Source organism: Lepidochelys kempii, chromosome 2 (genome assembly GCF_965140265.1).
Source record: "Lepidochelys kempii isolate rLepKem1 chromosome 2, rLepKem1.hap2, whole genome shotgun sequence".
NCBI classification, from domain to species: Eukaryota; Metazoa; Chordata; order Testudines; family Cheloniidae; genus Lepidochelys; species Lepidochelys kempii.
The window spans coordinates 124,875,373-124,900,767 of record NC_133257.1 but is presented as its reverse complement, the minus strand read 5'-3'; the positions used below and the strand labels follow the sequence as shown (position 1 = coordinate 124,900,767).

General features: G+C 39.0%; 1 long non-coding RNA gene across 1 annotated transcript; it reads right to left on the bottom strand.

The window, feature by feature from the left end:
* Window positions 1-8,704, bottom strand: LOC140907091 (uncharacterized). The gene is made up of 3 exons (XR_012157369.1): window positions 8,483-8,704; window positions 700-806; window positions 1-154 (listed from the first exon to the last, which is right to left on the bottom strand). It is a non-coding gene; the product is annotated as an uncharacterized lncRNA (long non-coding RNA).
* Between the last annotated feature and the right edge of the window lie 16,691 nt (window positions 8,705-25,395).

Here is a 25,395-nt window from a genome sequence, read left to right as displayed (position 1 = left end):
ATTGACACATGTTAAATGGATTAAAAACTGCCTAACTGATAGGTCTCAAAATGTAATAGTAAATGGGGAATCATCACCAAGTGGATGTATTTCCAGTGGGATCCAGCAGGGATTGGTTCTTGGGCCTATCCTATTTCACATTTTTGTCAATGACCTGGAAGAAAACATAAAATCATCACTGATAAAGTTTTCAGGTGACACAAAAATTTGGGAAGTGGTCTGTAATGAATCACTGATTCAGGGTGATCTCCATTGCTTGGTAACCTTACCCTGCTCTGCTGTGAGAACCCCGACTCCTGGGATGTTCACGCACAGCCTCTGGCATGTAAACTGCTTGGATTGTGCAACTGAATGACACTAGACAATATCTCCAGTCCAAGACACAATCCTAGGAACCTCCGTCTTGCAGTGTCCAGTTATGCCCACTGGACGCTGCAAGCTTATATGAGTTTGTCAATTTAACAAAGAAATTGATATCACCAGGCTTGTTATCCCAAAGGGAGTCTCTGACATGCTTCAAACCAAATACATTGCTTCAGGTAGAATAAACAAACAAACTTATTAACCACAAAGATAGATTTTAAGTGATTATAAGTCAAATCCCAAAAAGTCAGATTTGGTCTAATGCAATAAAAGCAAAACACATTCTAAGATGATCTTAACACTTTCAGTGCCCTTACAAACTTAGATACTTCTCACCACAGGTGTCTGGTTGTCCTTCTGGTTGCTTCTCACCAAAGGTGTCTGATTGCCCTTCAGCCAGGCTCTCCCATTTGATCAGCACTTCAGTAGCTTGGTGGTGATGTCTATAGATGGAGGTGGAAGAGAGAGGAAGAGCATGGAAAACATCTCTCCCTTTTATCATATTCTTTCTTCCCTCTTGGCTTTGTGCCCCCCCCTTCAGGGTCAGGTGAGTATTATCTCATCATAGTCCCTGACTGACCAAGGGAAGGGGGGTGACTCAGTGGAGAGTCCGACAGATCCTTTGTTGCTGCCTAGGCCAGCATCCTTTGTTTCTGTGAGACTGGGCTGGGTTTGTCCCATACGTGCCCTGATGAGGTGTGAACTGCCCCTCTGTTCCTGGAGAGTTTTGCCTGGCCTTGTTTTAAGCCAGGAGGACACATTTTCAGCCTCATAACTATATACATGAAATTACAACCTATAACATTACTATAACAACAATGCTCAGTGCATCATGAGCCTTATGAAGACACCCGACATGACAAACTTTGCATTGGATACTACGCAATCATTTTATAAGGATGAACATGGCAGTGCAGGGGTTCTCCCGAGGCACAGGGTGTCACACCCTTCATATCCTAATCTATTATTTCCACCACCCAGAAAGTGTTATGTTAAGCTGAGAGTACAATCAGATCATGCAACATTTTAGGATCCCTCCATCTTGGTTCGATATGAAACAATAAATTGATCTTAGGACAAATCTGAACTGAGTTTCAGCCTCCTGTTATGGAACCCAAAACTGAGCAAAAATCTCCTTCTTTTGAGTTGTATTACAAACAGGTCTACAGAGTGACTTTTTTTGATATGTAGCTAGTAGAAGTGTCGAAGAGAAAAAAATGCATTAAAATGGATACTAAGGAAACTTTAAGAAAAACCTGTGCAAAACTCAAATTTTTGGAGAGCAGAGAAATAAAGATTATATTTAACAATAAAGCTCAATAGTTCTAGTAAGCTGGCTGTATCTCTTGTTTAGCACACCATCAGCAGCAAGGCCCACTAACAGCTAAACAGTTCTCTTGGGGAAAAAAAATCATTGAACAGCCAGCTTTGTGGTGATATTCTCATCATGTGAGCTGGAATCTTGGAGCACATAACAGACTCTCTCCACCTTGACTTCTCAATAATTTTCAAACATCAACCTCAGTAAAAGATATGGGTCTGATGGATGAAGGTACAGCACCAATTTTAACTCTCATCCTGGTCAAGTTGCTGCTTGGTGTTGGTATACAAAAACAAATGTGAGGGTCCCCCTGTAGAAAAAGCAGTAAGTATGCTAGCGTGTAGCCTTTAAATATTTTATATCTAGAGTGCCTTTTTCATTAAGAATACACTTTTATTTCTGACATTGAGAAAATGGCTCAGGATCATCACTTAAACAAATTCTTTTTAAATGCAGATTTTGAATTGCTGCCAGGACTGAATACAAAATCCTTGCAGAGCAAACACTATAAAAATCAGTAGCAATACCTGCCTAGAAGTAAATTTTTCTGGTCATGTCTACTGCATTTCTTTAGTTTTATGCCTTTGCTTTTCTTAAAAAGGAGCAGCCTTGGACCTGGCTAACCTCCATAGAATTATACCAGATAATGCAGCCTACCACACTGAGGGAACTACATAAATAATAGATCATCGTCATAATTAATAAACAGATATTCCTTAAAGATTTTTTCCCTTTTAGAACATCATAAAAAGATTAAACTGTTCTGATGATTTTTTAATGATTTATTAATTGCCTGTGCATATACACAAACACAGCCACAAGCACATAGGGCCAAATTTTCCTCTGATTTACATGTATGTGCACTTATCCCTTTTGATTCAGTAGAACTGACCAAGACAGTTAAGGCAATGAGCTGAATGAAAGCAATGATAAGTGTCTTCTAAACATTGCTGGGGATCTGTGGCTGTTTCTAAATTGTTAAGCTTCACTTCTAGGATGCGAATAAACTTCCCTTCTTCTAGGAAGAAACTCTGAGAAAGCATTATTGAGAGGCTTGTGATGAGTAAAGTCTGAAACAAAGGAAAAGCTGATATAGTTCTGTGGTGGTTTAGAATGACCCCAACAAAGCCATCATTATGGTAATAGGCCAGAATGTACCCCCAAGAGGTAAGTGCAGAGTAGCCTTGTCACATGTACATGAGGTCTTAGCTGCCTTTGTAGAATATTACCCCCTTAGTTCTTTGGTTCTGACAGAAGCCAGGCAGGGAAGAAAAGCTGGATGAGGGGTGGGCTTGTAGTAGGGGATGGGCCAGATGCAGAGAGGAACTGGAGCAGCTGAAGGCAGGCAGGGACCAGGTGGGAGGAGGAAAAAACAAAACGAAACCTTGGGGCAGGAGAGACCAACCCTGGTGTAAAAACTCAAGCATTCTCTTTTATGAAAAACAAAATGTATAGTATGTAATTCATTTCACAAGTACGTTTATTCTCCCAACATAAAAAAGTTATCCTATTTGTTGTTCAAAATGAGCAATTTTTTATACAGTATAGAAAAGTTGAGTTGCTAACTAGTTAACCCGGCGCACTATTGTATCTGCCCTTCTGATGATACATTTCTATAAATTTATTTGCTTTTTTCAGCATCTAGTACTCTACAAAGTTTCAAGCAAAGCAATCCAAATATGCTGCAAATATATTTGCTTGGAGCTCAACTCCTGGGCAGGAATGCAGGTCTTTTAAAAGTTGACAAAATGCTGAATTAAACAGTCCTGTGATTCCTCCCTTCCCCCCTCCCCCAATTTCCTAACAATTTGCAGCAACAGACATTGACACAATTCCCTCATAAACTCAGTATTCAGGATATTGTCTTATCAGTCACATTTCCACCTCTTTTTACTGTTCTGGGCTCAACCTATGACCTTTATATTCTGGAACAGTCATGTTGGCTAAGAAAAGGAAAGATTCCATAGCATCTTTGATTCATCTTTCAATTTTGTCCTTTTGTGGTTCTAGTTCTTTGCTGTTAATTAGATCAAATCAGCTTTCCACAGAGACTATGACAGCAGAGTCATCGGTGTGTGATCCGTCCAAGTCTGTCCAAAACCTCCTTCAATCGCTTTTTGACATGTGGTACCTCTTGGCAGAATCCTTTCTGATGTGAAATTTGTGCTATGTAATGATCAAAGTCCTCCTCAGACTTAGTGCAAATGACAGTATGCTTATAATCCATGGATGCAAATGTAGAGACACATGGCCAGGTTGAATGCACTACTTCAACCTCTTTTCACCACTTCATACAAAAATAAGAAAATTCAGATGTTACAGGACTTTACTTTGGGGCAGAACGACCAAATTCTACCCTGATTTACATTCTTTATAACCTCATTGAAGTCAATCCATAAGACATGTTAGAACAGAATTTGGCCCTTAGGTCCTACAGCAATGTTAACTCAGCCATATTGCATATATCGCCTATGTTAAAGCATATTATGTACATTATAAGAGCTAATGTAAGGTGCATTAAAGTAAATAATCTAAAGTGAAAGACGAACAAATTTTATCCCTCATGCAACCTTAATGACTTTAATGGAATTACATTAGGGATGAATTTGACCCTAAATGTATAACAAAAATAATTCAAATGTACAATTTCACATTAGTAGAAGATTTTCTCTGCCAGCATTGATAGACCAAATAATGGACCCATGCAGTTAAATCAGTAGGGATAACTGTTTTAATTAATGACAGCAACATACTTCCACTGCTTATGCAGCTGTTTACTGCAACAGACACAACTGTGCACAAAAATGGAACTGTGTAGACCAGTAAGGAAAATAAAATTTTGCTTTACAGATGTAACAGCTTGCTTTATCACTGTTTGCAGTCTCTGCTGGCAAATGTGATCTTCTGTAAATGTTGAACTGTGCAGTTCAGTTAGTGGGGAGACCTAATGTTTCCTTATTTAAACAGTTGAGTTTGAGTCATAAAGTTCAGATCCAAATCCAAGCACATTTACAACCAGGTGTTCTAATTTTGTCCACCATCCATTTCAGAATACAGAGATGGTTACAATTAAAAAATATTTGCATCTGGGTCCAGATCTGATTGTCTTCAAACTTTAGGAGGAATTGGATTCAAGTATTCTTGTTTTACTACAGTTTTTTTCTTTTGCACAAGTTTGCACCAATCATCATAGACTGTAAGACAAGTTCTGTTTCAGGCTGCATGTGCTTACCTCTCACTGACATGTACTTGAAACCTTAAATTTAAGTATGGAGCTTGAGTGCTTTTTTGAAGAGGGTTGTTTTCTTACATAGGGGCCTCAATTAACAAGAAATAAAGGAAAGTCACATGCTGGACCTGTTCATGAATATAATGTAGAAACATAGGTGCTAGGGGTGCTGGGGGTGATGCCATATCCCCTGGCTTGAAGTGGTTTCCAGTATATATAGGGTTTACAATTTGGTTCAGTGGCTCTCAGCACCCCTGCTTTAAAAATTGTTCCAGGACCCCTCTGTAGAAATGTTTCTAACTTTTAAATGACCAAGTTAATTGTTTTTAAACATAACAAAGTGGTCCCTCATTGAGGGCTAGTTTCATGACTAGTTTGAAATTTTAAACTTTATCCTTTGAACAAATTTTAGACAACACTATTATCAATTGTCCTTTGTGACTAAGTCAAAACAGACTGAAATTAGTTTATTCAATTTGAAAAATAAAATACATGACCCACTGCAAGAAAACAAAATATTTGTAACAAAATGGCCCGTTGGTGACTCAACTACATTTTCCAGAGGGCCATGAAACTTAAAGTTAACAGTTCCATTCTAGGTTGAAAAACAAACAGATTCAAACTAAGTTGTATTGCATAGTGCTTAAAACTGCCAAGAGGACACCCTAGATAAAAAATAGCTCTTGTTGGCTACATTTTTTCAATAATAACAGACATAATCCAACTTCCAAAAAACAAAACCAAAAGATATATTTAAACAATATTTACTGTAAGTCAAGGCATTGCATGTATTTCTGTGTTATATAATATAGCCGTAACTATGCTAAAAAATCAGCCACTCTTAATTATTTAGTTTTTGTCCAGAGAATCCCAACAAATTATCCTCACATAAACTTTTGTATTTCCTTTGGGTTATCTTTTTTTTTTTAAAAAAGAAAGTTCCAAAGAAAGAAATAAAATGAAAGATTAGAATATTTTGGTTGGAAAGGAGAAAAGTCTTCCAAATATGTTAAAAATATATAAACTAATCTATGATACACAGAAGACCAGTCAAATTTTCCAGATTACCTTGTTCTATAGGAACAATGCTCAATACAATTAAATGGCAACTAATTTAAAATAGTTAAAAGAAAAATTCTTTTTAGACATCTTATAGCATTCCTGTGGAATTCAGTGTCACAAGATAGTATTGAGTGAGAACTCCGTACACATAAAAAAAAAAAAAGATTTAGAACACATCAGTTAGAATAATGCCTGAAGTTACACTAACTACAATAAAATTATAAAGGCAGACAATCTTCATGCTTCAGAGAATAAACTTCTTCCAGCTGGGCTCAGGAAGTAATCAGGAATTGTTCTTTATGGAATGTCACACAAATACATTATTGGGAGACTGTGTCTCCCTGTGAAATATCCAGTGTTATCTACTGTCAGAAAAACTATACTGAATTAGCTGGACCGTTGGTTTGTTCTGGTATGGAAAGGCCTATAATCTAGTGAATTGCTAATTCAGCCCTCAGTCTTTGTAGTGCCACATGAGTGCTTCTGATCATGGGTTTCCCACTATTTGCCCCCATCCAAGATCTTTAGTGTTGTGATCCTTGACAAAACCTGTTAGAGTGCTAGTCAACCACTCGTTAGTTATTCTCCTGCATAGGCTAGGGACAGCTTCTGTTTTGGTTGGATCCCTATCGTGGCTGTTTATCTCCTCTCTCTGATGTTATTCTGTGGGAGGATTCATAGATTCCAAGGCCAAAAGGGACCGTTATGATCACCTCATCTGACCCCCCTGTAAAATACAGGCAATTGAACTTCCCCAGAATCATTCTTAGACAGAACTTTTAGAAAAAACATCCAATCTTGATTTTGAAAATTGTCCATTATGGAGAGTCAACTGAGACCTTTGGTAAATTGACTCAGTGGTAAATTGTCCCCATTATTCTCATCATTAAACATTTACTCCTTATTTCCAGCCGGAATATTGCCGCCCAATGATTTGGGCTCTGTCTTGAAAGACATTCTTCCTGCAGTAGGCAAGAGAGAGAGAAAACATGCTTCAGAGGGAGCAGAAAGGCTGCAATTTCTTGCTCGTTCACAAAGCCAACCCAGTCTTGGCACTCTCAGTGGCTGACGTGTATGTTTTTGGTGGGTGGCCTGACTGGGCAAAATGTGAATTTATGCTACAAACTTTTGGCAGCTCTACTCAGTATAAAGAAAGAATCTAACTGTATCTCTCAAGAGGGCTTGGGAGAAATGCTTATTCAAAGACAGGCAAGCATATACAGTTTTCAGGATCAGTGAAGAGTTTAAAGAGAAAATAGCATCCAGAAGGCAAGGCATTCAAGTTACCCTCACAATCTCATAACAGGCTGACCTTGTTGCAGACTAAAAATCAAAACCAATATCCTCAAATAAATAATAATAATAATAATAATAAAAACACCAGCCCTGAATGACCTTCAAGATGCATGCAGTAGTAAGTGACAGGTGCTCAGCATTTTAAAAATTGTTTAGGTGCTTAAATTTAAAGTTAGGAGCCTAATTTTAGGTTTCTGTGTTTGAAAATGTTAGCCAAACCTTTTTAACACAACTTTTTGTTGTTTGTTTTTGAGCCCTCTACACGTGTAGAGAATTATGGCCAAGATTCTGATACCTTTCCTCGTGGTGAGCAGTACATCACTCCACATTGATTTTAGAAAGAATATGCAAGGAATAAAGTTCTAGTCAGCACAAGAATTGGAATCAGAATTTGTCCCTATATAAGCAATAGGAATATATAATAATAAACTCAGCAGAACATTTTTAACTACATGAAAAGTCACCAAAGTATACTATTTCTCTGAAGCCAAAACATTTTGTGGGAAGTATCGGTTTCAACAAGTTTTCTTCAAGAAGAGTGTTTTGATCCTGGGCTCTTTGGTTTCTTCTGATTGGGGTGTGTGTGTGTGTGTGTATGTGTGTGAGTGAGAGAGAGAGAGAATCTGAATTCAAATCTGAATGGAAAAGCTCAGGTTTTTGATCTGAAAACAGACATTTTGCCACAACTAGGTTTTGTGAAAACACTTTAAAGATTTTAGTTTTGTTCCAATGCAGAATGAAAACAAATATTGAAACCTAAAAAATGTCCATGAAATGAAATTGTCTTCCTCTAGTTGATTTGGGTAATGACCCTAAAGCTGCCAGCAGAACTTCTGTGAGTCTTCTCGGTTTCTCTTTGTGTATTTTTTCAGTCACTACTCCCTGCTGTCATGGAAATTGGCATTGTTTAAGTGCAGTACCGTGGTGTACTTTTCTCCTATTTCAGACATGCTATGTTCACTCCTAAGAAAGGCAATAGCAATAGCCCTGTTTAAATTATAAAGACACAAACATGTTAATGGAGGATAATCTGTGCTTTCTCTGCATGGTGTCTAACTTGCTGCTTCATGCCCAGCTATACACATATGAAACTCAGTGTATGTTTTCAAAGCAAAACTCTTTTTAAGGTTATTTCTATAGAAATGACTTGTTCCCTTCACCCTCACCCTCTTGACTTTGAAGGTTAAGGAAGCAAGTGCTTGCATACTCACCATAAATTAAAGCTGCCTGTACAGAATTCATGACTCTTGTTTCACACAATGGAGAAAAGGAAGCTGTCATTGTGTCTGTCCTTTTCAGGCTTGGGTTGATCTGTAACAGCAGGTGCCTTTGAAAGAAATGTTGTTGGCACTTGTAACAGCAGACTGCCCAAAGCTGCATCCTTTTTATTTAGGAAAAGGCCATTGTTTCTTTTGATGCCCGTCTGTCAGGGGAGATCTTTGTAGAAGAGCTCAGGCAAATTAAATGGCACAAAAGGTTTAGGAAACATGTCTGCACTGAAGAATTCATGGGCATCAGGTCAATGGTCACTCTTAAATATAGTCATAAACTTGAATACCATCTCCGTAATTGCTTGAGTCATAGCAAACTGAGAGCACTTTAGACTCTTTATTTCTGTTGCTGTCTTTTTTGTTTTGGTTTGCTTGGGTTATTTTGGTTTATTCATGTGACTGGGTGTGTAACAGGAAAACAAAAACAGATAACCTTTCCATTCACAGGAACATACATAACTCTGAACCTTTTACATAAATAATTATGGGGAAGTAGGTGACAAAGAGAATACTAATGTAATTTATGTAATCTGACACACAGGCACTGGCTTCCTCCAAGCCCCAGGGTGCTCAACTCCCCGCTCCCCCACCACCCGCTTCCCCCAAACTCCCACCCCTGCCCCACCTCTTCCCCCCCACTCCGCCCCACCCCACCTCTTCTCACCCAGTTCTGCCCCCTATTCTGAGCATGTCCTGTCCCTGCTCCTCCCTCCATCCCCCACCAGCACCTCCTGCACACTGTGAAATAGCTGATCATGGTGCGCTGGAGGCACTGGCAGGGAGGGGGAGTTGATTGGCATGGCTGCCAGTGGACAAGAGGTGCTGGAGGGGCAGGAGGGAGCTAGCTGCCAGTGGGTGCTAAGTACCCACTAATATTTTTCCATGGGTGCTCCAGTCCTATGATCTGACAGATTTCTTTGGAAAAACAAAAACCAACCCAACCAAGCAATTCTGAAAAGCATCAGAACTTCATTAGGCTAATCAGCATTTACAGATTTTCATGGATAATGCTGCCAGTGTGACACAATTTTAGGTAACATACAGTAGCGAGATGTCAAGGTAATGTCATTCATTCAGATGTGTTAATGAATATAAGGGATCAGTTAATGCGTTTTTTCCCCCTATTCATGGAAAGTGGAGATAGCTGTCTAAGGGCTTTTCTTCGCTACTGGAGAGATTGACCCTGCTGCAATTGATGCAGCAGGTGTCGATTTAGTGGGTCTAGTGAAGACCCACTAAATTGATGGCAGGGCCCTCTCTGGTTGACTCTGGTATTCCAGCTCCCTGAGAAGGGTAAAGTAAGTCAACGGGAGAGTGTCTCCTGTCAGCGTAGTGCAGGGTATGACACTGAGGTAAATAAATTGACCTAACCTAGGTCGACTCCAACTACTTTATTCAAGCAGCTGGAGTAGCATAACTTAGGTCGACCTATCCCGGTAGTGAAGACAAGCCCTAAGAATAAGGTGGTTAAATAGGACTATTTCTGAACCTATTGAAGTTAATGACAATATTCTGAATGAGTGCAAAATCAAGGCAATAACTGGTAAATAGGACACAAAAATGGACTGAAATTTTAGAACTAGAACTGTGCAGACCTTCTGTTTACAAAACCAACAGCCATATGACATTCCATGTTCTGTAACAAACTTGGAGTCCTGGCCCAGTTTGTCCAAAGGTAGGCTATGGTGTGAAAACTTTCAGAGCAAACCTGGTTCCATTCACAGATGACACATTTTTATAGTTTTGGTGTTATTTCCCACAGATTTGACACAAGAACTGATGAAAGAGCATTGTTTTCACTGAGTTTCATTTGAAGATATTGGTGCACTTGAGTTCACATCCACCAACTCTCAAGTGTTATGCTTTGGGCGGAACATCCCACATCTGGCCCTGGTTTTTAAAGTTGCCCTTTGGTACTGCATTGCCATTGCAAAGTCCAGATGATACCACTGTGATGGGTTGGATCACAGAAACTCCCTTGCGGCTTCCAACTGATGTGCAAAGACTACTTCTGCCACTGCTTTCCCTGCCCCCCGCCCAGCTTGGGACTTCAGTGCCCTGCCTGGTTTGAGCCAGACCGCCTAGCCTGATGCAAACCCGGACCCAGGTCTGAACCACATCCCCTAACAGCTGTAGGCTTAAACTGAAAGCAGCTTAAGAAGTGTTCCTCTCTTTAACACTCAGATGCTCAACTCCCAATGGGGTCCAAACCCCAAATAAATCTGTTTTACCGCATATAAAGCTTATACAGGCTAAACTCATAAATTGTTTGCCCTCTATAACACTGATAGAGAGATAGGCACAGCTGCTTCCCCCCTGCCCCCAGGTATTAATACGTACTGTGGGTTAATTAATAAGTAAAAAGTGATTTTATTAAATACAGGAAGTAGAATTTAAGTGGTTCCAAGTAATAGCAAACAGAACAAAGTGAATTACCAAGTAAAATAAAATAAAATCCACAAGTCTATGCCTAATACAGTAAGAAAACTGAATACAGATAAAATCTCACCCTCAGAGGTTTCAATAAGCTTCTATCACAGACTGGATGCCTTCCTAGTCTGGGCACAATCCTTTCTCCGGTGTAGCCCTTGTTCCAGCTCAGGTGGTAGCTAGGGAGGTTCTCATGATTGCAGCCCCCTTTGTTCTGTTCCACCCACTTATATATATTTTGCATAAGGCAGGAATCCTTTTTCCCTCTGGGTTCCCACCCCTCCTTGTCAATGGAAAAGCATGGGTTAAAGATGGATTCCAGTTCAGGTGACATGACTTCATTACCCACTTGCCAGCCCACAGGTACATAGGAGGAGTACAAGTAAACAGAGCCATCTACAGGTAATTGTCCTGGTTAATGGGAGCCATTAAGATTCCAAACCACCATTAATGGCCCACACTCTGCATAACTACAATAGGACCTCAGAGTTATATTTCATATTTCTAGTTTCAGATACAAGAGTGATACATTTATACAAATAGGATGACCACACTCAGTAGATTATAAGCTTTGTAATGATACCTTACAAGAGACCATTTGCATGAAGCATATTCCAGTTACGTTGTATTCACACACATTATCATATTTTTATAAAATCATATAGAGTGCAATGTCACAATCCCTACAGCAGATTTTTTGTGGGGAGAGGCGGGGGGGTTAACAAGCCTTAGCACGTCCACACAGGACACCACACAGCTGGGAATAATAGCGATTAATTTATCAGACAGCGCATGGGGGGGGGGGAAATAACTAATACTCCCCTCCTCCTTTAGGTATATGGGATGGTACATCCTAAGCATACGGTGTCCTGGTAGGATCATCATAGCTTCACTCAGGGAGGGGTCACGTCTGTGAGCGCTGCACTGAATGGCAGCCGGCACACTCCAAGCGGAGCGCTTAGCAGCAGCCGCAGCAGCGGAGCTCGGCGGCTGGAGGTTGTGGCAGCAGCAGGGGCACAGCATAAGGTTCCTCTGTATTCTCTGCTAATGATTCCCCAGTGTTCTCTTCAGACACTGATTGCTTGGGCTTTAGCAAAGGGATTTAAAAGGAATGAGAATCATTGTTTAGTTTCCTTATAAGTCCTAGGCTATTTGAATGTTTGTACATACTGTCACAGTTAAGGCAACTGCACCTGTATTCCCTCTTCAAGGTCTAGCTAGCTACCCACTCTAAGCTCCAGGCTGCTCAGCTATCACCTCTCGGGTGGAGACATACATCTCTCTCCTTCCTGACTGGGGTATTTCCAGGCTGTTCAGTTCACTGACTATACTGTGATATCCCTGGCAATAGACAGACTGCCTAAACTTTTCTCCTCAGGTCCCACAGAGAGTGTAATTGCTCACGGTTTTAAGTTACCACACACCGCTCTTTATAAGCAATCACATTTATTCTTAAGGTAAAAGCATTACAGAGAAAACATATTAAAACCCATAAACAAACCGACACACATGGTAAGAAGCTTAACAGAGGTCACCCCTCTTCTCCAACTCTAACAGGAGATCCGGTTGGTGATTACTTCTTCAAGCCCCACATGGGTTTTTTTTCTGTGGTCACAAGCTTCAGCTCAGAACAAACACTCAATTCATATGGGATCTCTGCAGGCCGAAGACTTTCCAACCCTTCCCTTCCTCCCTGCCCCCCCCCCACCTCTCCCTCCTGCAAGGTCCTGTCCATTTGCTAGATCAGAAAGAAAGCCCTGAGTCAGTTTTAACTCAGGCTATTTAACCTGAAGTGCTTTGCTTATCTGTTGATTCATGGAGAATTGAATTTGAACCAGCATATGTGAACCTCTCTCCAGGTGGATGTAGCTCTCTGGAGCTATTACAACATTCATTAATATGCCTAACCACTGCCCATTGTCCTTAGTTACTGGAGGACTGTGGTCCCCCTTCCCCATGGAAATACATACAGTCCCTCGCGAGTACATAAATATTTGCATTTTAATACTGCACATTCCTAAAAATACTTAAATTTAATTCAGTTAGGGTTAGCTTAGGTTCAATAAGGTTTGTCCATGATATTATAGTATCTGTCAGACATATATTTTTTAATAAAACAGTGTGTTCAATATTTTTTTAAAAAAAAGGTTTACCACATTGTGTGCCTCATTTCAAGGTGTGTTGTCCCTCATTATCCCTTATTTTGAGGGTAATTTTCTCTAATTTCAGAGTCTGGTGTTTGAGAGGTAAGCTCAAACCTCAAAGCAAAATTCAGGACAATTTTTCATTTTTTGCTGTCTGAATCTATGTGAATGACAGAATTCAGAATTGCAAAAAGGAAGATGTTGGAGATGGAGGCATTTGAATGCATGACTTGACATCATAGATGTGCAAACCAGTTGTGAAACACATCTGAACTAGCCCAGATCTGTTGTGTCCAATTTATCCAAACCAAGGACAATCAAATCTTTTCTAGTGGAACATAAACTTCTTAACAAAATTTCACACTGAGCACTCTGCAAATGTTTTCATTAGTGCTAGTTAGAAACAGAGTCTTCTGATCCACAGGAAATTCTGAAATTAAAAAATATATTGTTCCAAATCAGAATGAAAAGCCAAAATTTCAAAATTTCCTTTGGAATTCAAAAAATTCAAAAATATTTGGATTCAGAACCATGGAAGAATTTTGTGTCATTAATTTCAAAATTATATTAATTTGATAACAATGATTGATTTTGTTTTACTTTTATAGTATATTAAAATATTAAGTATAGTTTTAAAATTAATACTGTAATACAATGTACAAGTCAAAACAAAATGAATCTACATTATCCAAATGAAACATATTGGCATTAGCTAAGTGAAACAACTAAGTCAAAATAAAGTATTTTGACTTTTCCCAATCATACATTTTGTCAAAGTTATGTTCCTGCAAAATGTTTTGATTTGACAAATTTGCACCCCAACCCAATCTTTCCCTTTCCCTTATCACCTGTTGCCTCTTTCCCCCCCACAGTTCCTCCCAGTGTGTGCTGTGTGCATGGTGGCTGATGTAGGACTGGTATGGTTCTTGCTTTATATGCAATCAGTGTAGCTGACTTCAGTTATGAAGTGCATGGTTATGTGGAATTATACGGTACAACAAATTGACATGAAGTGACATACTGTGATTCCTGGTGGCATAACATGATTCAAGATAACATGACACACCATAACTCCAAAATTGGAAAGAGATCAAATTTGCTTTCAGATTTAATATTATTCTGTCTCCAAATAGCCTCTACATAGTCTGAATGTTGTGCAGATGTCAAGCGACTGAGAATGTGTGAGAAGTGCATCATTTGAGGTAAGGACTGTTCGGAATTCCCCTAGGCTCAAACTGAAAACTTGAGAAGTTCAGCAAGACGACACTGAATTTCCCTCTTTTTCTGGCACAACTAGACATATTTGCTACTGGTGCTGAGTTTAAGGATCATGCTTAGTCTGGATATTTTCTCTACTAATGGCAGTAAAATATCAGAAAATAAACTTTTCCCCGAAAAAGCGAGTTGCTAGCTGAAATCTGTGTGCATATTCTTGGAAACCCTATGGTTATTTATAGGAAGCTAATTGTCCTTAAACCAATCTAAGCCCACTTTTATTCTGGTTTGAATTTACATTGACATATAATGTAATATACCCTCGTAAAGGGCTAATTTCTGCACTTGGTTACACCTTGAAGTCAGGTGGTGAAATGGCTGGCAAAACTCTCTCAGAACCATTATTTTCATGGGTTGGGAGCTGGGATTATCAATCTGTAGACCTACCCCATTAAAATTCAACCTACATCTCTTGAGCTACAAGTAGTATGTCACAGCCCGGCACGTTTTCTGGTTTGCATTATTGCACAACAGCTTGGTGTGATGATGATGATAATGATGTTGATACAGAGAGACATACATAGGCAGATGGGTTAAGGCTGTATTTATACTTCTATCCTGAGGTAAGTGAAAACATCACATTGGCATATGCTACAGAATGATTTTGGATGGCCGTACTATAGAACAGAACAAGATTTCTCAAACCAGTGACTGGAATGTCAGGTCAATTATTATTAAGTTTTACAATTAACAACAACAATTATTCTCCATGCAAAAAAGCTTTGTGAAAGCAGAGCTAAGGCTGCAAGCTCATGTCAGCATTCTGAGTATATATCACCTTTCAAGAACCCTAAAGAGTGAAGGTTGCAAAGAGCCACAGTCACAATATAGCAACCACCAGAGTAGAGACAACAAATGCTCAAACTTGAACAGTAACAAAACAACCCCAAAAAATTGTGTGTGGCAAATCTCACCCCCTCAAAGCTTTGAAGGCCTCCTAAATCTAGAAGGAATTTGGAGCCCATATGCCACAAACTTTAGGAAGCACCTTGGGATCCTCACCACACCCTAATAAGCTTATCACCTCCTAAAGGAGCCACAATTAGATTGTCAGCCTGCCCCAAACAGGAAACATAGGCTAGTCAGCTTTCATCCAGCCACAGTAGACTTGTGGTGGGGCAGAGGAAGGTATTGATGACCGGGGTTGAGATATACATTGTATTACAGTAGAACCTCACAGTTACAAACACCTCGGGAATGGAGGTTATTTGTAACTCTGAAATGTTTGTAACTTTGAACAAAACATTATGGTTGTTCTTTCAAAAGTTTACAACTAAACATTGACTTACTACATCTTTGAAACTTTACTATGCAAAAGAAAAATGCTGCTTTTAACCTTCTTAATTTAAATGAAACAAGCACAAAAACAGTTTCCTTACCTGTCAAATCTTTTTTTAAACTTTCCCTTTATTTTTTTAGTGGTTTACATTTAACACAGTACTGTACTTGTATTTGCTTTTGTGTGTGTTTGTGTCTTTGCTGCTTCCTGATTGCGTTCTTTTGGTTCCAAATGAGGTGTATGGTTGACCAGTCAGTTCATAGCCCTGGAGTTCATAACACTGAAGTTCTACTCTATTATTGTTTCATACATTCACTAGTCACACTTCATAGGGTTTGTATTGTGAGGAAATAGCACTTCTTAAATACAGGGCCTGATTCTTCAACTCTTTCTCATGCTAGTAGTGCTATTGGCTTGAATTTGGTACAGAGTGGTCAGATGGCTTCAATTACTCACATAAGTAAGGAATGGAGAATGAGGCCAGAAGGCAGGAATTACTATCCACAATTCGCCATAGTACTGCAGCTTCCATGGACAGAGATGGAGAGAACCTACTCAGCTAGCCCCAGATCCTCCTGGGTATTTAGGTGCCTAACTCCCATTGCACCTAAATACCCAGGAGGATCTGGATCCTAATAACCATGAATGAAAACCTGGCCCTTGTTTTGCCATTGACTTCAATGAGGTCAGTATTTGATCACATGATTTCCAGAATCTGCTGGTAATGGGAAGCCTACATAAAGGGTGTGTCTTACAACATGTTCGTTATAAAACTGGCTAGTCTTCAAATAGAAATGCAATAGGCACAATGCAAAATCAGCCTGTGACACCTTTGTGAAATTGTATGTATGAAGGAGAAATGTCTTTGACTCGTGCTGTCTCAAAGAGTATTTGCAAACAGGCATTGGAGTTGTTTTTATTCCTACTGCACCATTGAGTGCCCAGCTATTGAGAAATCCTAGGGCTCTCTGGGCTTGTCTACACAGTGCCAGCAAGGTGCACTAGAGTGACTAGAGGGGTACCTAGTTCACATAGATGTAATCCCATTTCAGACCTCCTGTGAAAGCAGGTAAAGGATTACACAGCTGAACCTACTACTGGAACATGGGATTTATAAGAATACTTCAACTACAAGAACAGATTTCCAGAGAACTGATTCTTGGCGATAGTCTTAATCAGGTTCTCTCCCCTCCCCTGCATTTAACACTCTAAAATTGGAGACATCCATTTTTATTTAAAAAAAACATCCTTCAGATTTAATTTGGTCTTTATGGTCCCTTTCTCACAGTAGGTCAAGCAAGGTTAAACTACTTGTACTGAAACCAATGCAGAATTCTAGCCTTTTTTTAGTCTGCATTGTTAGGTTAATGTGTTGATGTGGTAGGAGAGAAGCAGTGAAGGTACAAGAAGGCTGAAGGGCTACATGCTTCCTACTGCACTTTCTACTGTAATAACTCTCTCAGCTGTAAGAACACTTTTTATTGCCACTGTGAGGACATTCTTAAGAGTGGTGAACACTACAGAAATCCTGAATGTTATTTTATGCCACTGTAGAATTTTTAAAAAGAAATGAGTGAGTTCATGGATGGTTACAATTGCAGAGGCTATAAATGTGCATTTAAAACAATAACACCTTGGTGAAAATATTAGTCATTTTTTCTAAGCACTGCAATCACTGACTGCTTATTCCCTTTATATATGGCATGTAACAAAAAAGATGGGTCTCGTGGATTTTTTGCAATATGTCGTTTTCTTATAACACCTTAATTAGAGAAAACATGCCAAAATGCCATCTTTATTGCAGAATGTAGCAGCCACATTTCTTGGTAGTCGATTCAATATTTTTATTCAAGTTTAAATTGATTGCTTGGAAAATGAATGATAAACATTTTTTAAATTGAAATCCAAGGCAGCTGGATGCTTAACAGGAAAGCTAAGTATGTGACTAGTAATACTTGAGAGGTTCTCCAAAATCTTGAAAGCTTCCCAAACTATGATGATTATAAATTTTTTCAAGTTTTGTATAATTATGTATGACATTTATAGAAATCTTCCAAAGTGGCTGGCTGGAGCTTATCTGAACTCAAATGAAATTAACCATTAAAAGTAAACTTCATATGCAAACCTGCATTGTTTTGTGAAACTGTTATTACAACTATAATTTTACAAAGCTGATAAAACTTTAACTAATATAAATAGTGAGATGGAAGTCCTCTGTCTTTTCAAGCAGAAGGTTTAACATTTTTTTTATTTTCTTTGACTTCTCTTGCCTCAGTAAAATCTCTGTCTTTGATGCAAATACTCATTTGCTTTGACACAGTTTTCTTACACAAGAGCCTTAACCACATCAAAGAACATTTGTGTAATCACAGCATTTTAATGTGGAAGAGTTTTGCTCAATATTTGGGTAATAAGGGATCTAAACCTGCTCCCACAAAAGTCAAGAGCAAAACTCCCATTCAGTTCAATGTGGTGCAGGATGAGGGCCTACGTGAATGGGTTACATAGTGGATATGATCAAACAAAGGGATCAAAAGAATTTTATCTATCCTGCATGTTTTATTCCAGCTAAATTCCCATTGGGTAAATTGAACCTGAGGTGTCTTCATAATAAAAATAATACTTTATACTCACATAGTGCCTGTTATCTGATGACCTCGAAGTGCTTCACAAATACTAACGTCACACAGAACTCAAAAATAGCTGATCTGGTTTTTCATTTACTTTGGGCAGAGACCAACTATGGAAAATTTAATCCTGAAAGGACTGTGTTTGAGAAAAATTTTAGCAACTGAAAAGGGGAGTTGTAATAGAACAGTCTAAACTATTGCAGTCAATGCCACCCCCTCATATATAATATTCAAATCACACAATATACATTGTTTATTTAAACAATTTAAAAAAAAATCCATGGGAAAGTTAAACAATCCAACTTCAGTCTTCTTTGAGAATGTTTACTATCTTAGTCTCTTTAATATCAGCAAAAAAGTAAATGTTACATGGAAAATACAGGGGTAATAACAATGGTAGTTATTAAATTTTGAGTGGGAATTATTAAATGATTACCAGGAATGGAATATCATTGATTAATTGCTTTGAGAGTTATAACTACAAAACATTAATGGAAAGATGTTGGCTAATAATATGTCTGTTCTAATTTTAGGGTGTGATCCTGAAACCCATCACTGATGTAATGAGAACAGTCCTTACATGAGTACTCCAGGTGAAGTAATTGTTTCCATCCTTTTCTATTGCAAAGATACATAAACAAATGTGCTGGTGCACCGCTAAACTAACTTTACAGAAAATTATTTTAGGCCTAACAATAGCTGCAGCAATAGTGGGAGGCCACCCTGCTCAACTTAATAAAGTTACAACTTTAAACGCTAATTGGGGCTTAGTCCCAATCCTGCAAAGTCTCATGCATGTGCTTAACTTTAGATGTAGTGAGTACTCCCATCGATTGTAATGAGACTACTCATAGGGTGAGATTCTGTGCTGAGCCTCTGAGAGCCACATCAAGGAAAACTTACAACCCAGGGAAAGGGGGAGTTAAGGTGGCTGTTAGCCACTTTTGCTTCCTCACAATCTTGGGCTGTTTTGGTGAGGCTCCCAGTGTAACTTAGGTCCCCTGACCTGTCTTTCTAAGACCCAACAGCCTTCTTGGGCTGTCCTATGGGCCTCAGCACTGCCTGGAATTTCTGCAGCACTACATACAACAGGTCCACAATGCCACTCCCCTGCTAACCATATATCCCCCATCCCCCAGCAAAACCCCTATCCAGAGCTTGTGAGGGGGCCTCAGAAGGCAGTATTATGTCTGTCTTCCTGCACCAGGAAAATATTTCACTTTCCGGAACGAGGTCGTTCAGGACCCCTTTCACTCTGACCCATTTACCTACCATAAAATGGCTGGAGCAAGCATAAGTTGCTCAGCCACAGTGTATAATATTGTGCACATGCTTAAGTCTTTTCAGAATGAAGTCTGTAACTAGGAGTCTTTAAGTATAATGTTATTAATCAATGATAATGTTTATATGTTTATTAAAAATGTGTTAATCATAGTCATTTTATAGTACTCCTCATTGTATTATCCTATTACCTATTTTTGTTTCCCATTCAAATAAAAAAAAGATTAAAAGATGGAAAACCAGAAGCAGCTGATCTTCATAATATAGGTTTGATCAAATAAATCTTCTCCTTTAGTGTAACTTATATTGAAATCTAAAATCATGATATATTTTGCCAATTTTATTGGATGTTTATTCCAGGATCTGCTAACTTAGAATCTAACAACATTGCACTGTGGAGTAAATTAAAAGTACAATCCTACAAACATTTCTGTCCATTCCGAACTTCAAGCTTGTGAGAATTCCACTGACTTTAATTAGACTACTCACATTTTTAAAGTAGAACGTGTGTAAGTGCTTGCAGGATCAGGGCCTACGTGTGAAGTATGTTGGCACAGTTCCCCAGTGTACAGTGTTTGAGATGATGCTGAATTATTATGAATTACTGTGGCTGATATGAATAAGTGTGGAAAGCATGACTTTGGTATGGCTTTGTACATCTGAATTTGCTAGAGGATTCTGGGAGCAGGATTATCTTAGCATTAGATAGATAATGTGGAAATTTACTGGAAGTGCTGAAATTGCATTTGAATGGTTAATAAAGGCTCTCTGTGTGGAATATATCAACTGGGGGACCAGCTCACCAAAGTAAAGAAGATGTAAAATCATGCGATCAGTGGGCTTGGTACAGGCTGACCCGGGTGAAAATGACCCCTCTGGATGGCATCATGCTAAAAGATGATTGAGGAGAAGGTAAATGTTGATTAAACTTTGGTCTGTGTCTGTTTTGCAGCCTCCCTTCTAAAATATTAATTAGAGAAAACCAGTAATGAACGCCCACAGGGTATATTTCTGGGACATGTGACTCCACTGAGAACAAAAGGTATAAATGCTAAACAAAGTAAATTAGTTAGTTAGCTCCCCAATTAATATCTGACATGGTCTGTGATGCTGTGAGACAGAAAGCCTCAGTGTAACCAAGACCCTACTACAAGGGACCTTTGCGAGATTCTAGAACCAGAAGGCCTCAGGGTAACCAAGACCTTGCTTCAGGGGATACTTGACAGACCAAGTACCTGAGAGGGGAAAGAAGAGAAGAAAAGAAGTCCCCATCTAGAATTGGTAGCTATACCTGCTTTGTTTGACAATCAGGATACTGGGAAAAGTCAACATACAGGGTTGAGGGTTTATGCTTGGGGAATTGGGGCTTATTAGGGAGATGTGTATCATGTAACCTTTACTGCTTGTGTGATTCTTTCTCAAATAAATTACTATGCATTAAGCATGTTCTTCCCGAATCTTCACTGGTAATGGTAATTATCCACCCAGTTGTGGGCCATTAAAGATCCGTGTCAACACCATGGAGGTACAAATATGAGTGTTAAATATTTAGAGTTTTATGATATCCTTCTGTTATGTTGTTCTATGTACAATGGAGTCAAGAGACAACCATATAGATGGTAAGAGCACATTAGCTGTATCATCCTCCTATTAATAGTGACCAGAAGTTCTCACCATTTATCATATTATATGGTGACTACATGGTATAAACCAATCTTTTGTCTGATCACTGGGGTGGTGGAACATCAGATGTGTGCTGTTTATTCCTCTGTTTCAAACATCAGAACTTGTTCTGCAAAGTATAGTTGAAACTTCTGTTTTAGGCAGTTTTACCTCTTTCTCTGTGATTTTCCCATACCAGTTATACCATCCATGGAAAAAAGTCAGTGTGCTTGGAGCTTGGGAGAAAGGTGAAACAACTAACAGACCACGGGAAATGTCTCTGTTTTTCCAAGGAATCTGGAGCATGCACAGAAGACCTCATTCCCTGCCATTTCAGCACTGTCTTAGTCTCCCATCTCAGTCCACAAAGAAAGCATGTGGCAGATTTTCCCGCTTCTCAGAAGATGGGACTTTTTGAATAAGTACTACCCTCCATGCCTTTTTATGCACCAAGGCCATAATATTTTTGGGAAGATATTAAGGCCTAGTTTTTCATCCATATTATGTTATCTGCTAGTGTGGGGAAGACAACCTTTCAAATTTCTGACCAGAACTTTGGAACAGCCAAAGAAGAAATGGCTCAGAGATAATTCATCCCAATGATCCCCATGCAATTCAGGACAGGAGTTCAGGAAGTTAATCACAGCTCTGTGAATACCAATGAAATACAGACACGGTGACTAAAATTCATAGTTGTTTCACTATTGTGTATCAAAGTTTTGATTTAAGGAGCTTCAAGTAATTCAAAACACAGCAGCTACTGGTCTTAATGAAAAGGTTGTAGCCTGTGGCTTAAATTCTGCCCTCAGATGTATAAACACAAGTCCCAGTAATTTTAATGGGAGTTTGGCAAGTTTTGGCAAATTGTGGGGAGTTTTCCTTCACATTTCAGTTCCATTACATGTGTTCTGTTGCCTTAAATAGTTGGAAATCTGGATATTTGGCAGGAAGATGAAAACCCTTGTACTCTAGTATCCTGTGTATCTGTAAAATAGCAGGCAGACTGCAATCACCATAATATAAATTCAATCCATATAATTTCTAATTCCCTTGAGGGGACATATGTGTAAAGACAAAGCCTAAAAGAAAAAGTTCCTAGTCATGTTTCACAGTTAGGTTTATCATTTTTAGTGGGTAGTCTTAAGGTTTGAGATAGGGCCCTAAATTAACTAAACCAATTTTGACATTTTAATACCATCTTTTATATAGTGGGATATAGCCAACTCCAATCTGATACTGCAGTGCTAACCATATTTCATTTAGTCAGCTTTGCAACTGAAAGCTTTATAAATGTCAAATTTAAAAAAAAAAGAAGAAAGGAATTAGGAGCTACCCTGCTATCTGTCCTCAGTGAGATTGGGGGGCATGAAAACCACAGTCTGAGTACTCTGCAAATAAAAACTGTATCAAGCTTAAAGTATGATTGTCCCAAAACAAAGGTAAAACTTGGTTCCACTTTGTAGTATAGATGAGTCTTTACCATGTCTCTGAACTCTGCTAAAGCTTTGGACAATCCCTTGATGGAGAAGGATGTAGAGGATAATAGCTGGAAAGAGGGTTTAAAGAGAGAACTGCAGGTACAGAATGTGGTGTAATTGATATGACTGTATTTTCTCAATTCTTTTAAATTTCTGTGTGAAGTGTTGAGAACTGTTAAAATTGTAAACTAACACTTTAAGTCTGTAAGGGGTTTCCTGGTCCTGCCTATAGGCTGTGGGGCTCTGTAAGGAAGCATGTATTCTGGGTCAAGCAGTGTCTCTGCAGAGAGCCAACTTACAGCAAGGTGGATGAGTTGTGCCTCTCTGCCTTAGGGAACAGCCTGCTTTGTTCCTTTCATTTTGGGATTCTTGTATGGTGTTATTCTGGATTCTAAAAAATAAAGTGTGTTATATTTCAGCCCCCCTAAGGAATACTGTATGTCTTCCTTTGTGTGTGCTATGAACACAATACTGTGGAGTTTGTCAGTGTGTCTGATATGGGGTCTTCCACTTTGGAGAGCAGTTTCAGTAGAAGAAGTCTGATGCTACAGTCGGAGTTGTACATACTGTTGACTATATATACTTTATTTCTAGTTTTGTTGGGTTTTATTCATACTATAAATAAGTCATACAGATTGAATAATTGATCTTTTTGTATGGCAAAATCACAGAAGAGACAGCAGAGTGGTCTCCTGGTATATTAGAACCTCTTACACAGCAGCAGTAAAGCTGCTTTGGAAATACAATGGCAGATCTGAGAAATGAGAGACGTCACTTAAAATACAGGAAATCAATAAAATAACCAGACTTTCCCCAGCAGCATGTGAAGAATGAGATAGTAAATATTGCTGAGGTTTGGCAAAGTGTGGAACTGACCATTCCTTTTCCAGAAGGTCCCAGGACCTGAAACAACCACTCCAGAAGAGCAAGGAATCCCCATTCATGCATTAGTGCCTTCTGGAAGTGTAGCCCATTGGTCTTCAGCCTACACATTCCTCCCAGCTTCTTTGAGTGTGGTTTGATTGCCATGCTCCACTCACAGCTCTGCAGGAGCTTCTAGCTGGATCACTTCCACTCTCTGGAGTCTTCAAGGACCACCTTCATAATCCAATGCAGTAAAATTGTCAGAGCACCTAAATCACTTAGGAACCTTTGAAAGTCAATAGGTCTTATGCTTTTAAATAGAGCTGTGAAAATAATGGGTTTTTTGATTTGCTGGAAATTTTGAAATATTGAGGGAAGGGAACTGGTTTGGGTTGACCCTAAAATGATTTTTTTTCAATATTTTTGGCAAATCCAAAATTTGCTATGACCTGAAATGGAATGTTTTATTTCAATTTCTAGCTTTATTTTCCTTACTAACTAAGTAAATAGAATTAATGGTGATTTTGAAACAAAAAGTTGTTTTGAATAGAAAAGTCTAAACATTTCATTTAAAAAATGTCTAAACAAAACATTTTGACTTTTTCAGATTTTTTTTTCTTTTAGAGAAAGAGGGAACTGAAAAAAATCATCAACATCTACACAAATTTGCAAAATGTTTCAGTCAACCTGAATATGCATTTTGCACTGAAAAAAGTTTTGGCTAAAAAATGGCATTCCTCTTCCACTCTTAACTGACTGAGGTGCTTTTGAAAGTTTTACCCAATATCCCTACCATCACACACATAAATTAGTAGCAAACATCTTCATGCAATAGTGTTGTAGCAACCAGGCAAGGTACTAACAAACTTCAACAGGACTTTATTTTTAAAGTGGAAACCTCTTTACCAAGCTGCTGCTGCACCCTCAGTAGCTCTCACTCAGCCTCCTCTCCTGTTGAGCTCCACTCAACTCCCCCCCCGCTTCCAGTTTCCTGTCCTTTCAGACTCCCAACACCCAGTGCTCTCAGTTCTAATAATTACAAGCAGCATCTAAACACCACATTCCCTCCTCTCTTCAGAAACTCTCCCAATTAAAATAAACATTGTTGTTCGAACCACAGCAACACATATGAAACAAGACACTATACTGTGGGCAGAAATATTACACTGAAAACACTGTAGATACTACATAACATAGTCTCTAGTCCAGACAGGTGGTCGTCTGTGTCTGACAGGTTGTCTCTCAAGCCCTGGTACCAGTGCAATGTCTTGTTGTGTTGATACTATGGTGAAGTCATCCAGTGTAGACTGGGTGTTGGCATAATCTCCTCTTGGTGCATAGGCAGGTGCAAGATAAGAAGCATTCCATACCCGCCCGTCAGAAAGTTGATAGGTGTAAGGTCCCTTTGTCTCTATGATTTTAAGAGGAGCTGTGAATTTATGGTCCCCTTTGCATAAAATTCCAGGTTTTTGTATTCTAACGAAGGAACCACACCCGAACTTTGGTTCCTTAGCACCCCGCTGCTTGTCTGTGAAAGCCTTATACTTTGCTTCGTTCTGTTCAACTGTTTTTCTCACATCATCCTTGGTTGGGGCATCAGGTCATGCCTTTAACAATCCAGCAATGTTCAGGTTAGTATTCATCTGTTTCCCAGGCAGTAACTCTGTGGGTGATCTTTGCATTGTGGCATGTAGTGTAGCCTGGTATGCTTGCAAGAAATCAGTACTGAAGGTTATCCACAATCACCCTTCCAGTTTAGCCATTTGCAAACTCTCTTTAAAACTTCTGTTAAGCCATTCGATTTCCCCAT